The 13,069-nt window shown below is 42.0% G+C and overlaps 1 protein-coding gene across 3 annotated transcripts in view; it reads right to left on the reverse strand.

Annotated features, from left to right (window-relative positions):
• The window catches only part of anks1b (ankyrin repeat and sterile alpha motif domain containing 1B), a 206,563-nt gene that overhangs the window by 25,044 nt on the left and 168,450 nt on the right, over positions 1 to 13,069 (reverse strand). The window contains exon 1 of one of the 3 annotated variants that reach the window (XM_080050737.1): positions 8,493 to 8,796. The exons of the other annotated variants lie outside the window; for them this stretch is intronic. The gene's annotated coding sequence lies outside the window, so the exon portion shown is untranslated. Of the gene's footprint in view, positions 1 to 8,492; positions 8,797 to 13,069 lie in introns of those variants that run through there. 3 annotated transcript variants of the gene reach the window in all.

A 13,069-nucleotide genomic window follows, 5' to 3' on the forward strand; every position in this document is an offset into this window, starting at 1 on the left:
TAGATTTGGATTAGAAAAGTGTTTACCTTGCTTAGAAGGCGCTCCGAGGAACTTTCAGTTTGTGTTAATTCTTGCACCCCCTTAGGAAAAAAGCGGTAGTGTTTTTACTACGCCAGCTGTTGTTCCTGGGTGAGCATACCCATGGCAAAACTATATAAAAATAGCATTCTTTGCACTGATAGTCTCATTTGCTGTTACATGGAGTAAAAATAACACTGTTTCAGAAATATTTAAAAATTCCTCGTTGCACCTAACCAACAAAACTATAAAGTAAGCAAAATGACCTGGGCAGTTTTGTTGTGCCTTATATAAAGGTTATCAAATAGTCATTGTCATGAGTCCAAGTCCAGCATGCTTTCTGTCTAACACCGTTCCTGCCGTTTCATCACATACGAATACACACGTGTGTCACTGTGTTACAGTTCTGCCTTACGCAACATCATCTACTTCTGTACTGTAGAACGCTCAACCTCAGCTACAAGTTCACCTGTCGCCATGGCAACACAGAGCCGCCGCAGCAGCAGTCACCCACACACACCGGAAAAATAAAATGATATGAATAAAAGTCCACATACACGTGGATGTGTCAAACAGTGTGTTTCGGTGGAGACTCGGAGGAAGAGGGTTATATTGTTATCCCTATACCATTTTGATTTAACACACAGACCTAGGCTGTGTTCAAATCCCCATACTTTCTGTTATTTAGTATGGTAGTAAAAAAGATTTAGGATGTCCCAATTCATGTGGAAAAGATTTAGTATGCTTAAAAATATACTACAACCGGCCGAGATTTTAAGTGTTAAAATCAGCATGCTATTTGGCCGATTCTGACCCCCGCAATCCAGTGCGCACCGGAAGTGACGCCACATCGATGGAGACTTCGCATGAAAACAACCGGATATGCGACGGATATATAAGCAAGAGGCAACTAGATTATTTGTATGATCAGCTGTAGTATGTAGAATCGAAAAAAGAGAGTATGCGATTTGGAACGCAGTCTTACACTCTGTCTCTCTCTGTCTCTCTCTGTCTCTCTCTGTCTCTCTCTCTCTCTCTCTCTCTCTCTCTCTCTCTCTCTCTCTCTCTCTCTCTTTGTGAATCTTGACTGCAGTATTGCCCCATTTGCATTTAAATGATATTCATAGCGGCTGTATATACAGACAGGAGAAGTGTGGCTCTTATACCACAGCATACACCCCTCTGCAGCACCCCTCGTCTCATCTCTTTCCATCCATTGCCAATCGCACTAACCAACCACACATTCACTTAAGCTTAACCCTATTCAAAGCATCTCAGAAAGCTCTTTATTGAGTTGAGATGATCTCATCCTTTGCTCCTGTCTCTGTCAGTGTAACAGTGCTGCTTTCACTGTGTGGGTGGAGCGTCCAAACAAGGGTTCCATAGCCCCCATGGTCTTGATTTCATTACCACGGCATAAAGTGATGTGGGGTGCTGTTTTTGCTTCCAGTTATCTGGCCAGGACTGCTATATACTGTATATGTGTGTGTGTGTGTGTGTGTGTGTGTGTGTGTGTGTGTGTGTGTGTGTGTGTGTGTGTGTGTGTTTGTGTGCCGATCAATGCACTAATCTCGCTAACTGTCCCGTTAGCCCATATTGAACAGGCTTGATTAACGGATTAGCCGCCACCACACAAACGGCTAACGGAGCTTTTCTCACAGCTGCACACATCTCCTCTACTCTCTGGCCTGCTGGTGTCTCAGTGATGAAACAGATAATAGGATTCCTCTTTGCCATTTAAAAGGTGCTACGAGGCACTTTTAAAATATTTCTAAAGCAGTCTCATTCTACCTCCGATGTTCATAAATGACATGTAACAGCAAAAGAGACCTTCAGTGCAAAGAATGCTATTCTTTTATAGTTTTTCTCAATGCCTTTGTCATGGGTACGCTCACCCAGGAACAACAGCTTGCATAGTAAAAACACTTGGTGCAAGAATGAACACAAACTGAAAGTTCCTCGGAGCACCTGTAAATCTGTGAGTATGCAAGTCAAATGTCACATCTTAATGTTATTCAATTCAGCAATGAGTCATAGACATAAAACACACAAGCGAAAGAATAACGTCTCCCAGTGGAATAGAGATGATCTCACTCGGCTGAAGTCCGTCCAAGAAAAAAACAAAATGGGTCCTTAAAAAAGATCCCTAGGACGACACAATGACCTCATTAAACACAAGAGCGAACACAGAATAATAGGATGACGGCTGCGATGAAGTGACATATTTCTTTGCAAAGAAAGCAGTGGGCGTTAAGTGTACACGGTGTCAGGGATTGGGGGGGGACAGACATAAACAACAGCCTCTCTTCATTGAGGACACAGGACACACAAAGAGCTTTTCCTACTTCAGGGGAGGTCGGGATGCTTCTCTGCTCACTGTAGCGTCAAACCCCCGCTGAGAGATCCAAACAGTCGGGCTACTGTCTGTGCTCAAGCTAGCAGCACGTAGTTTTAATGACAGAGGACAAGTCAGGGGTGGTATGATGGCCTAGAGAGAAAAAGAGGGGGCCGACCAGTAACTATATTGTGAATCCCCTTGACCTCACATTACCTCTCATCCCTGGCTCTCATTTATATACGGAAGGGTATTAGGGCCAAAAAAGACAGGGATTTTTTTCATATTCTTTATGCATTTCGAGAATAAAGTCGAAATTTTGAGAATAAAGACGAAAATTCAATATCGAGAAAAAAAAAGTCTTCCTTTCAAGACTACATTAAACAGTTCATATGACTGCCTCAACAAAAGGCCTTGTGTGGATGAATTGGTGAAACTGCATTTCTAAAGATGAAGTAGCCTAAGACAGAAGTTACGCACTATAGCTTCACTTTAATGTTTTTTTTATTTTTTTTTATATTATTATTTTTTTAATCTAATGTGCATTCTATGTTTGATGTATTTTAATCTTGATGGACTTCGTGACCCTGTGAAGCACTTTGAGTGGCCTGAATTGTGTCTGAATTGTGCTATACAAATAAAACTTGCCCACTTGCCCTGTCTTTCCTTTAAACACAGAACATGTCTCCAGGCTCACTCTTATATGAGCGATCACCTCTCCTTGAGTCAACTCTAAAGGTCGTGACCTCTGTGGTACCAGCAGACCACCGAAGCCCCTCAGGCGGCGTCTGATAATGGAGCGTTTTGGAGGAACAATCCTGCAATCGATTTCTGCTCTCCCAAGAATCCAAAAATCACTGGGAGTCAGGTTACTTAAATTGCCCAGGTCAGAATCCATTACAGGCCAATAGAATGGTTATATTGATCAGCGAATAGCCCCACATGGCTGGTTCAGTGATATTTTAGAGGTTGAGTACGGTGTGTGTGTGGGGGGGGGGGGGGGGGGTGGCTACAATCATTGAGGACACTGCGGTTATGAGATCTTAATGGCTTAAATCTGATTGGTACTAAATATCTCTGCTTCTGGGCAACATAGTCAATTGTTAGGAGTCAAGTTTAGTCTAGTCAAATGTTTCTTAGGCAGTTGTAGCGTTTAAGTTTTAGCATTTTTGTGGCAATTTGAGAATTTAAACAACAATTTGCAATTTGTGATACTTCCAATATTGCTTTTCTCAATCTAAAAAAAATCGAAATAACATACCGCATACTTGTCCATGTACAAACATCTTAAAACAATGTGTGTACCATAATAATAATAATATTAGAGGTTGAAATGTACAGAAAATGTAAAAGAAGTAAAACATTTAATTAAATTTGCCAATCCTTTGCCATTGAAATACGCCTTTTCTAAATGGTTGCCAATAGTTTAACAGGCAGACTGACCATTCTCTCATTTGTTCCATCTGTATGTATCTGGAAGCAGCAACTGGTTGGCCAAGCTTATATTAGCACAAACAAAGACGTAAGCGGGGTGAAACAACTAGCCTGGCTTTGTCTGAAGGTTACACATTTTGAAAAACCAGCATTCTCTAAAGCTCACCAATGAACATGTTATACTTTTTTTTTCTGTACCACAACAGAAGTGTTAAGATGATAATTCATGTTTTACGGGCGTTTGATGCCAGACTATTTCATGTCTTGGAGCAGTTGACGGGCAACAAGTAAAGACTCCATGAAGTGTTTTCTCCGTAAAAATATCCATTTAAGTTTCTTGGGTTGGTGTTTATATTTAAAATTCCTTGAAACAGCCCTATCTAACTCAGTCGTATTAAGTGGCTTTGCGCAAAACAAATTGTTTTTAATTACGAACATTAGCAGATAATCATGGCCGAGCTTGTAGCACTAAATCTGTCAACCAAGACAAAGATAAAATAGGAAAGACAAAAGTCAAACCTAGCTTCCGTCTTGTGATCGATAGTGTTTGCTGTGTTGCAATGTGGATAATGTGCAGTGCACTCAGTGTGAAAGTACCAACATTTTCACCCCGACTATTGACGTTTCTCTAACCCTGAATACTTCATCACAGCCATTCCCCTCGTTCCTTCTTCATCACTTAATGTGTGTGTGTTGTTTGGAGGTGGACTGATGAGTATTGACTCGCCTGGACTCTCAACAGAGATTGTTTACACACACACACACACGCGCAACATATTCTCAGAAAGCAAGCAACTTTGAGCTAAGCTTCACCTCTTTTCTCTGTTTAGAACCACTCCCAGTCCCACACACTTACAAACATTATTTTTTATAACATATACTGTATATATTTTTACACATACAGCACATTGTGGGAGGGAATACATGGAGGGAAACCAGAGACCACTGGTTTCCTAGCAACCAGGGAGTAGAGGCTGATGGGTTGAATGTGATGTCCAACGGGGACCAATAGGAAGGCTCATTACAAAGCTGATGGAACCGGCAGCCAATGAGAGCGTGCAGTTATAAGACCAGCCTACACGGAGACAGATATATCTCCATTAAGAGCAAGACGACTGTAACTATGACTGGAAGCACAGTGTGTCTGTGTGTGTGTGTGTGTGTGTGTGTGTGTGTGTGTGTGTGTGTGTGTGTGTGTGTGTGTGAGATTGCAAATGCTGCTGGATCAAGGTTGAAACAAGATTTTCTCAAAGTATTGCATGCACGCACGCAGACGCGCACACACACACACACACACACACACACACACACACACACACACACACAGATATACACGTTACTACACACAGAGGAGCTCCAGAATTGACTTCTCAACATGATGGGAGAGGAAAGATAATAGTGTATGATATTTTTATGGGTCAATAAATACTTCAAAGCACCAACATTGAACTGGTGTGTGTACACTCATCCCATATGTGTGCGGTACTATTTGGCTGTGACTACAAGTTAATCCACCTCTGGTCTTGAAACTTGCAAATATGAGCATTAGTATAAGTAGGTTTTGGATTTAGATTTTTGACAAAAAAAATATAGAAAACGTAGGACAATATTACAAACGTATTAATGTTATGTAACATTCGGCTTTTACAGAAGCACATAAGCCAAAAAGGTCTTATGGCGATCAGGTGACCTGTATGCACATCAACATTATGACATAACACAGTTAAGGTTGACATAGCAACAGAGAGAGAGAGTCTAGTGGAGGTATGTTTACGTTGTTGTTGTTGTTGTTGATGTTTAGTACTACCTACTTCACAGTTACATTAGGGCTCACATGCAACAGCTGCTCGTGGTCAGTGACGTGGGGATCATATATGCAGCATTGTGTGTGTGTGTGTATGTGTGTGCGTGTGTGTTAGGGGCTACAGATACAAGATCAGGTCAATTGGATGCTTGTAACGACCATATGTGCATATCTGAACTCTGCTGAATACAGATTTGGACGGGACCATGCTGTGTGCACATTATAACTGGTGAATTCGGGTGAGAATATATGTGCCAGCGTTGTTAATAATGAAGCTGAAAGTTTTCTGTTTCAAAATAGCAAACGTTTCAATCATATATTCAACAAATATCAGCTGATTTTACGGTTAACCAAGTCCAGTCCCAAAATAAGATTGCAACACTAAACCCTCCATTACTCATCATGACCCTTATATAACTGAAAAGGTGTGAAATCCAAGTGTTAAAGCTGTGTGCGTCATTCCAGGTCTTTGTTTGAAAGGGAAAGATACAGTACAGTTGAAAACAAAACAAAAAAACAGCATCCAACCCATGAGGCTCAGTCCTCAGAAGCAGCAGACCACAGGTTCAAATCCACTGCATGTTCTCTGCTTGTCATTCCCCTCTCTGCCCCATTTCAGCGCTGTCTCTCTGCACTACAAATAAAGCATTCACCCCCCCCCCCCAGAAAAAAAAGAATAAAAAAATTGTGAAAATATAAAAACAGATTTTTTTTTTTGAAAAAAAGTAATGTTTCTAATATGACATCATAATCAAAAGTGAAATGTTGAATGTAAACCCCTGATAGCTACTGTTTTAAAAGCCTTTTGAGCACAAAGCGTGTCTCACAGCACTATCCATCAAGCTGTGGTTTCTGCCTACTGACTAATGCCGGTCGCTGAAGGGGAATCTAAAGCCGTGGTGACGATTGGATGAACAGGAGCGAGGCAGCATTATGATAGATGGAGCGCTGGCATATGGCAGGATTTCCAACTCAATCTTTTCTGTCCGTCCGGGAGGTTGATTATTCTTTTTTCAACAGCTGAGAGAACACTAAATTCCTGTACTTCTCTTTCCGTGCTCTTGCTGGGACCTGTCTCATTCTTTCTCTGTATTTACCTCCCGCCAGGTCTTCACTTAGACTCTTTCCCTTTTCACTCCTGCTGTGTTTTTCCCTTAATGGGTTGTTGGAAAACAAGTCCATGCAGGCTATAAAATATTAACTTATCATCTTAAGCCCTTTTTGCGGCTCTCTGTTGACAGTAGATTTCCAGCAACAACTTTTATTTTCAAGCGATGATACATTATTTAAAACACACTTGTGAATATTACATTGCATTTCTACCAAGTCTGTTCTGAAAAAAATGCTAATCCATTCTACGCACAGCACCTTTAAGTAACGCTGAGGTAAATCTATTTGATAAACACTGCTGCTTCCTTAAAGCCCTACTTCACCGGTGGAAATATGAAGGTGTATTGAACTCTGAGATCCTATGTCGTATAAATGTGCATTTTTTTTTAGAAATCGGTTCATCCTAGCCTGAGAAAAGGTAGAAAAGTGTTTTATGGTCTCACTGTCTCACCGTACATTTTCCCATGTCACACATGGTCAATGTAGGGTTAGGATTAACAGGACAGCTGGGCCAAGGGAAGACTGAGGAAAGACTGAGGGAAGAAAAACCTCATTCGTTATATTACAATCGCGATTTTACAATGATAGAATGCCGGTTCCGTATGGGTGATGTATTCCTTTAAATTATTTTAAAATAAGTTTTGAAACATGAGATGAAAAACTTGAAAATATAAAACAGAAGATAATCCTTCTTAGTACTTATTCATGTCCATCCATATACACAGTGAGTATCACCTTTAAGTTGAGATGTTGACAGTCAGCCTCTGGTCTCAGCTCTGCACACACTCTCACAAACCAATAAACAACAACCCTCCTTTAAGCAACTACTGTATGTTCTACCTCTGTCTCGTCCCAGATTACACTTTTCTCTCGCTCCGTCCCCTAAGAGTGTGTTAGCGCATGCAAACGAGTATAGGACACACATTAGGATAGCGGTTGGACTAGAGTGGGTTTAAAACTGTAGTAGTAGAAGTTTTTTGCTATTTTCGGGGGACTAGAAAAATGTATTGACTTGTATGACATCTGACTAAATGCATCTCAACATTGTCAACACAACATCAAGGCACATCCTTACCAAATCGGTGTACTCTCACTCTCAAGATACATAAAATGATTCATATTTTGTGAAAGATGTATCATTTTAAATTCACAGGGATGATACGAAAAATAACAGACGTCACTTGATAGTAGTGTTACTCTTACTTGTGGAGCAAACTTCAAATTTGATCAAAGCACAATTGATGCTTCGCTGTTTCTCGGGTGGATCGAGGACACTAACATGTACAAGCACATTCATCTCTAGCTCCTGCAGACACACACGCACACGCACACACACGCACACACACACACACACACACACACACACACACACACACACACACACACACACACACACACACACACACACACACACACACACACACACACACACACACACACACACACACACACACACACACACACACACACACACACACACACACACACACACACACACACACAGCCAGTAAATTAGCCAAGTCAGCAGTGTTGTGTTGATTGAGCACCATGGAAGCGTATAGGCTGTAATCACCTCAGCATCGCTCTAAAGCACAGAGGTTGGAAGGTGCATTAATAAAACAGCCAGCGAGCCCGGGCACATAATGAAAAAAAGCAAGATGAACAAAAGGATCAATTGCTTAACACTGCATCTCTTCTCTTCCGTCTCTTGTATTCTAACCGATATCCTCTCTCTCTCTCTCTCTCTCTCTTCATCACTCATTCCCCCGTACAGCAGCATGGTTTACCTACCTCTGATCAAAGCCTGGACTTATTCCAAATGAAATAAAAAAGGTTGGAGAGTGGTCTTCAGTTTTGCTCTCCTCCGGTATTTTCTCGTCTCTCTTCTCACTTCTCTTCTGTCTTATTTTGCCTTTTGCTTTTTCTTGCCGTCCGAGACAAACGTGTTTTCTCTCTTTCTCTCCTTCTTCTTCTCCTCTTATCCACGCGTTCCCAGCTCCACTCCTTCAGTCCTCCACTCCTCCGTACCACCAGCGTCTGTCTCCCCCTGTTCTCTCTCTCTCTCTCACTCTGCAGATTTCCAGCGCTCACCAACTCCTCCTCCTTTCCCTCAGCTTGCGGCAGCCAGACTACATCTCCTGCATGTCTCTGCCTGAGCGCTACTCTCCCTTCCTCTCTCTCTTTCTCTCTACACACTTTTTCTCTCTCTATCTCTCTCTCTCTCTCTACATACACACACTCTCTCCCTCCCTCTCTCTACACTCTCTCTCTCTCTACACACTCACTCTCACTCTCTCTATCTCTCTCTCTCTCTCTACCCAGTTTACATTGCCTCCTCCTCCTCCTCATCTCGTCACTATGGAGACACTGGCCCCGTACAGAGACAAGTTAAGAGTGTAAATGTGTTTTGTTTTGTGTGCAGCACGAGTTGACAGAGTTCAACAGAATCTGTATGTAAGATTAATGAAATTTCACTGACATAGGCTGACAAAAAGGCTCAAAAAGTTTTCCGATTGGCTTCCTTATTTGAAAGAATTGGGCAGTAATAGGCTAGCCTTTCCCCTCTATTTTCAGCCGAACCGAAATCTTCATATTTCCTGTACAGACATGAATGCTATCAGTCCTCTCATCTTTAACATTTAGCAAGAAAAACAATTACTGGTAGGTGTGTTTTCCAAAACATGGATATATTCCTTTAATGATATCCTCATCCAAGAAATATGAGTCAGTTTTGTTTTACGCGGATAGGCTTGAAATAAAATATCCATTAGCCTCTGCCACTGTTGCTATGGGGAAACCAGGAAATAAGAAGGTGCGGTCTTGTTTGCCGTTACATGTAATTTATTGTCATCAGATGAAAAGTTAGAAATATTTAAAAGTTCCTCGTAGCACCTTTAACCAAACTGGGAGAGTTTATAGGAAATAATGGAAGGCAAAGATGGGCTTGGGACTTTCCCGTTTGGATGGGAACCAGCCAGGGACGCTGTAGTTCAACGGTTGGCGCCGTGACCAATGGTCCACCATGGCATACCCCTCAATCTGGATAGTTTGATACCCTTCCAATATATCCCTGAAAGTGCTCCAACTGGAAGTCACCAAAAACCTTATGTTGGGAGAGAATGAATGGGACTTTAGAAACCTTTCAGCTGAGCAACATTCCCTGTGTTCCAATCCCCATACTTGCTGCTATTTAGAATGGTAGAGAAAAGATTTAGGATATCCAAATTCTTGTGTTCAGATTTAGTATGCTTAAAAAATACCTGGATGTCTACTACATACGGCCAAGATTTTTAGTGTTGAAATCAGCATGCTATTTGAGCGATTCTGACCCACAATCCAGTAAGCACCGGAAGTGATCGTCACATCGACCGAGCCTCTGTATGAAAACAACCGGGGATGCGACGGATATAAAATCAAGAGGCAAGATCAAGGCGCAATGTTATGATGAAATAAATATAAGTAAAAGTATATCCAAGTTGTATGCCTACTGCATGCTAACTAAATTATTGTTATGGTCAAATGTAGTATGTACAATAGAAGAAAAAAAAAGAGTGTGCGATTTGAAACGCAGTCTCTATGTTGTGAGTTGCTTGTTTCTTCACATTTTGCCGTTCCCCTAGCTACCGGTGCAGACAAGTTCAGACATTTGGCAGGAAATAGCTCAGAGCCGAAAAATCCCCATTTATCTGATCCTATACTTACACTGGTAATGCAATGTCCTACTAGGCGTCATAAACCTCAGAGGAACGTCATCACTGGGCAGACTTGAGTAATGCGTGTGGGACGTTTTAGCCTAAACCAAAAACCAAAATACCCTTAAGAAATTAAACATAAAACCTGACTCACTCACACACTGCTTTCTAACAGGTGACTAGAGGACATAACTGGGACAACCAGAGCGCCTGTGTGTGTGTGTGTGTGTGTGTGTGTGTGCGTGCGTGTGTGTGTGTGTGGATAATATTAAACATGAGCATGTGTCTATGTATGAGGGTAGATATTCACATGTGTGTGAGAGGAAAGTGTCACATAAATGAAATCCAACCCACAAAGCTCCATGTCATTCGGACTATTTCTGTCTTTTACAAGAGTCTGTCAATGATGTGATCCACTAGGATGAGAAATAGAAATAGTAAAGAGAGTGCACGGTTCCTTTATTTTTGTTTCCCCCCCTGTGAGAAAACACTATTAAACAACGTAACTATACATCGATAATATAACTTTAAAGGAGCTCCGAGGAACTTTCCTTTTGTGTTCATTCTTGCACAACGTTTAGACAAAAGTGGTTGTGTTTTTACTACTCTAGCTGTAGTTCCTGGGTGAGCGTACCCATGACAAAGGCATTAAGAACAACTATATAAAAATAGCATTGTTTGCACTGATGGTCTCATTCACTGTTACATGTCATTTATGATCATCGGACGAAATATTAGACACTTTCAGAAATATTTAAAAAGTTCCTCGTGGCAACTTTAAATTCTTACACACAGCACCTTTAACAAGTGCGGATGTCGATTGAGACCCGCAGCATCTGCAGTCAGCTACTACAGCAGCACTATTGTGCCACAGGTTTGTGGTGAGTTCAGGGGCTCACACACACATTCTCTCCTGACACCTCCCACACTATCTCCAACACGGTGGGCTCTACAACAGGAAAGCAAATAAGGTGCTGGTTGGGAGAGCGATATATCGACAGGCAGGGGCCAGTTGAGTACACTGCAGTCCTGAGGCAAATCCACCCACACTAAAGCTACTACTCACTCCCTTTTTAACACCTACTTATGTGAACATAAACGTCCTATAAATGCTGGTACATTTGAACACATCGCACTTGAAACCTACTCTATGATACAAGTGTGATAGGTGCATATACGTCTGGTGTAAACGTCTTTCTGGTGTGAAAACTCATGAATCGGTGATGGCCTAAACTAATTATGTGGAAGTGTGTGGATGCTTGGGTATATAAATGCATGTGTATGTAGGTCTGTATGATATATAGGGGTCTAAGCCGGCACTGTCTAACGAAAGGCAGCAACCATCTGCTGTCGGGATGTGAGACAATCTGTCCATTTGGAGAGGTGACAAGGAAGGTGATAAGCGCAGGGACACACACAGGAACACACACTCATACAGAAACACACACAGAAAAACACACACTCATACAGAAACACACTTATGCAGGAGCACACACACACACAAACACACACACACACACACACACACACACACGCAAACACACGCAGGAACAGACCCACCCACACACACACACACACACACACACACACACACACAGTATTTTGGAATAGTGTCAGGAGAAGGCAATCCAGTACACAAATGCAAAACAAAACACATTTCATTTATACCAAGAGCACATATCTCTAGTCTCTATGGTAACTAGCTAGTAGCCGTCATGGCAACCGAGTACAAGCGTTGGAAGAAAGGATGAACTCTCATGACTGTCCTCAATTTATTTTGGACACCACGAGCAGTTACACACACACACACACACACACACACACACACACACACACACACACACACACACACACACACACACACACACACACACACACACACACACACACACACACACACACACACACACACACACACACACACACACACACACACACACACACACACACACACACACAATGAGTCATTTTGAGGTTTTCAGAACACACTCCCAGTTTTTCGGGTGAATACCTTTGGAAATGGTTATGTTGTAATAACAGTAGGGAATGTAGGGACAAGTCAGGTCCTGTGAATCACACACACACACACACACACACACACACACACACACACACACACACACTAACAGGCGCTCACATGCAAGAGGCAGCAAACATTTTATGCTTGGTCAATATGATCAAATGTACTACAAAAAAGTTTATACAACTAGCTTTTCCTCTACCTGAATATCAGCACAATAAACTGCTTTTAAACCAAACAGCTCAGGTTCTGTAAACTGGCTCAAACGGCTGAATGCTAAATCACATATCTTCTGACCTATAGACAGCCCGAAACGTGATATTGGCTTTTTTAGACACACACACACACACACACACACACACACACACACACACACACACACACACACACACACACACACACACACACACACACACACACACACACACACACACACACACACACACACACACACACACACACACACACACACAGCGTCCACTCATCCAAACAACATTAGGGGAATCGTTCCTCGAGGACCAGAATGTGCACTCCACCGGTGTCAGCGTGGCTTTCCCCCAAGACGAAGATCCATTTGTAATTGCTTCGCTTGGAGTTCTCTGAGGACTCACTAGGAATGAGAGAAATGTGCAGCCTTGACGCAGTTTGTTTTGTAC

The sequence above is a fragment of the Ammodytes marinus genome (genome assembly GCF_949987685.1).
Source record: "Ammodytes marinus genome assembly, chromosome: 22".
In the NCBI taxonomy this organism is placed as follows: Eukaryota; Metazoa; Chordata; class Actinopteri; order Uranoscopiformes; family Ammodytidae; genus Ammodytes; species Ammodytes marinus.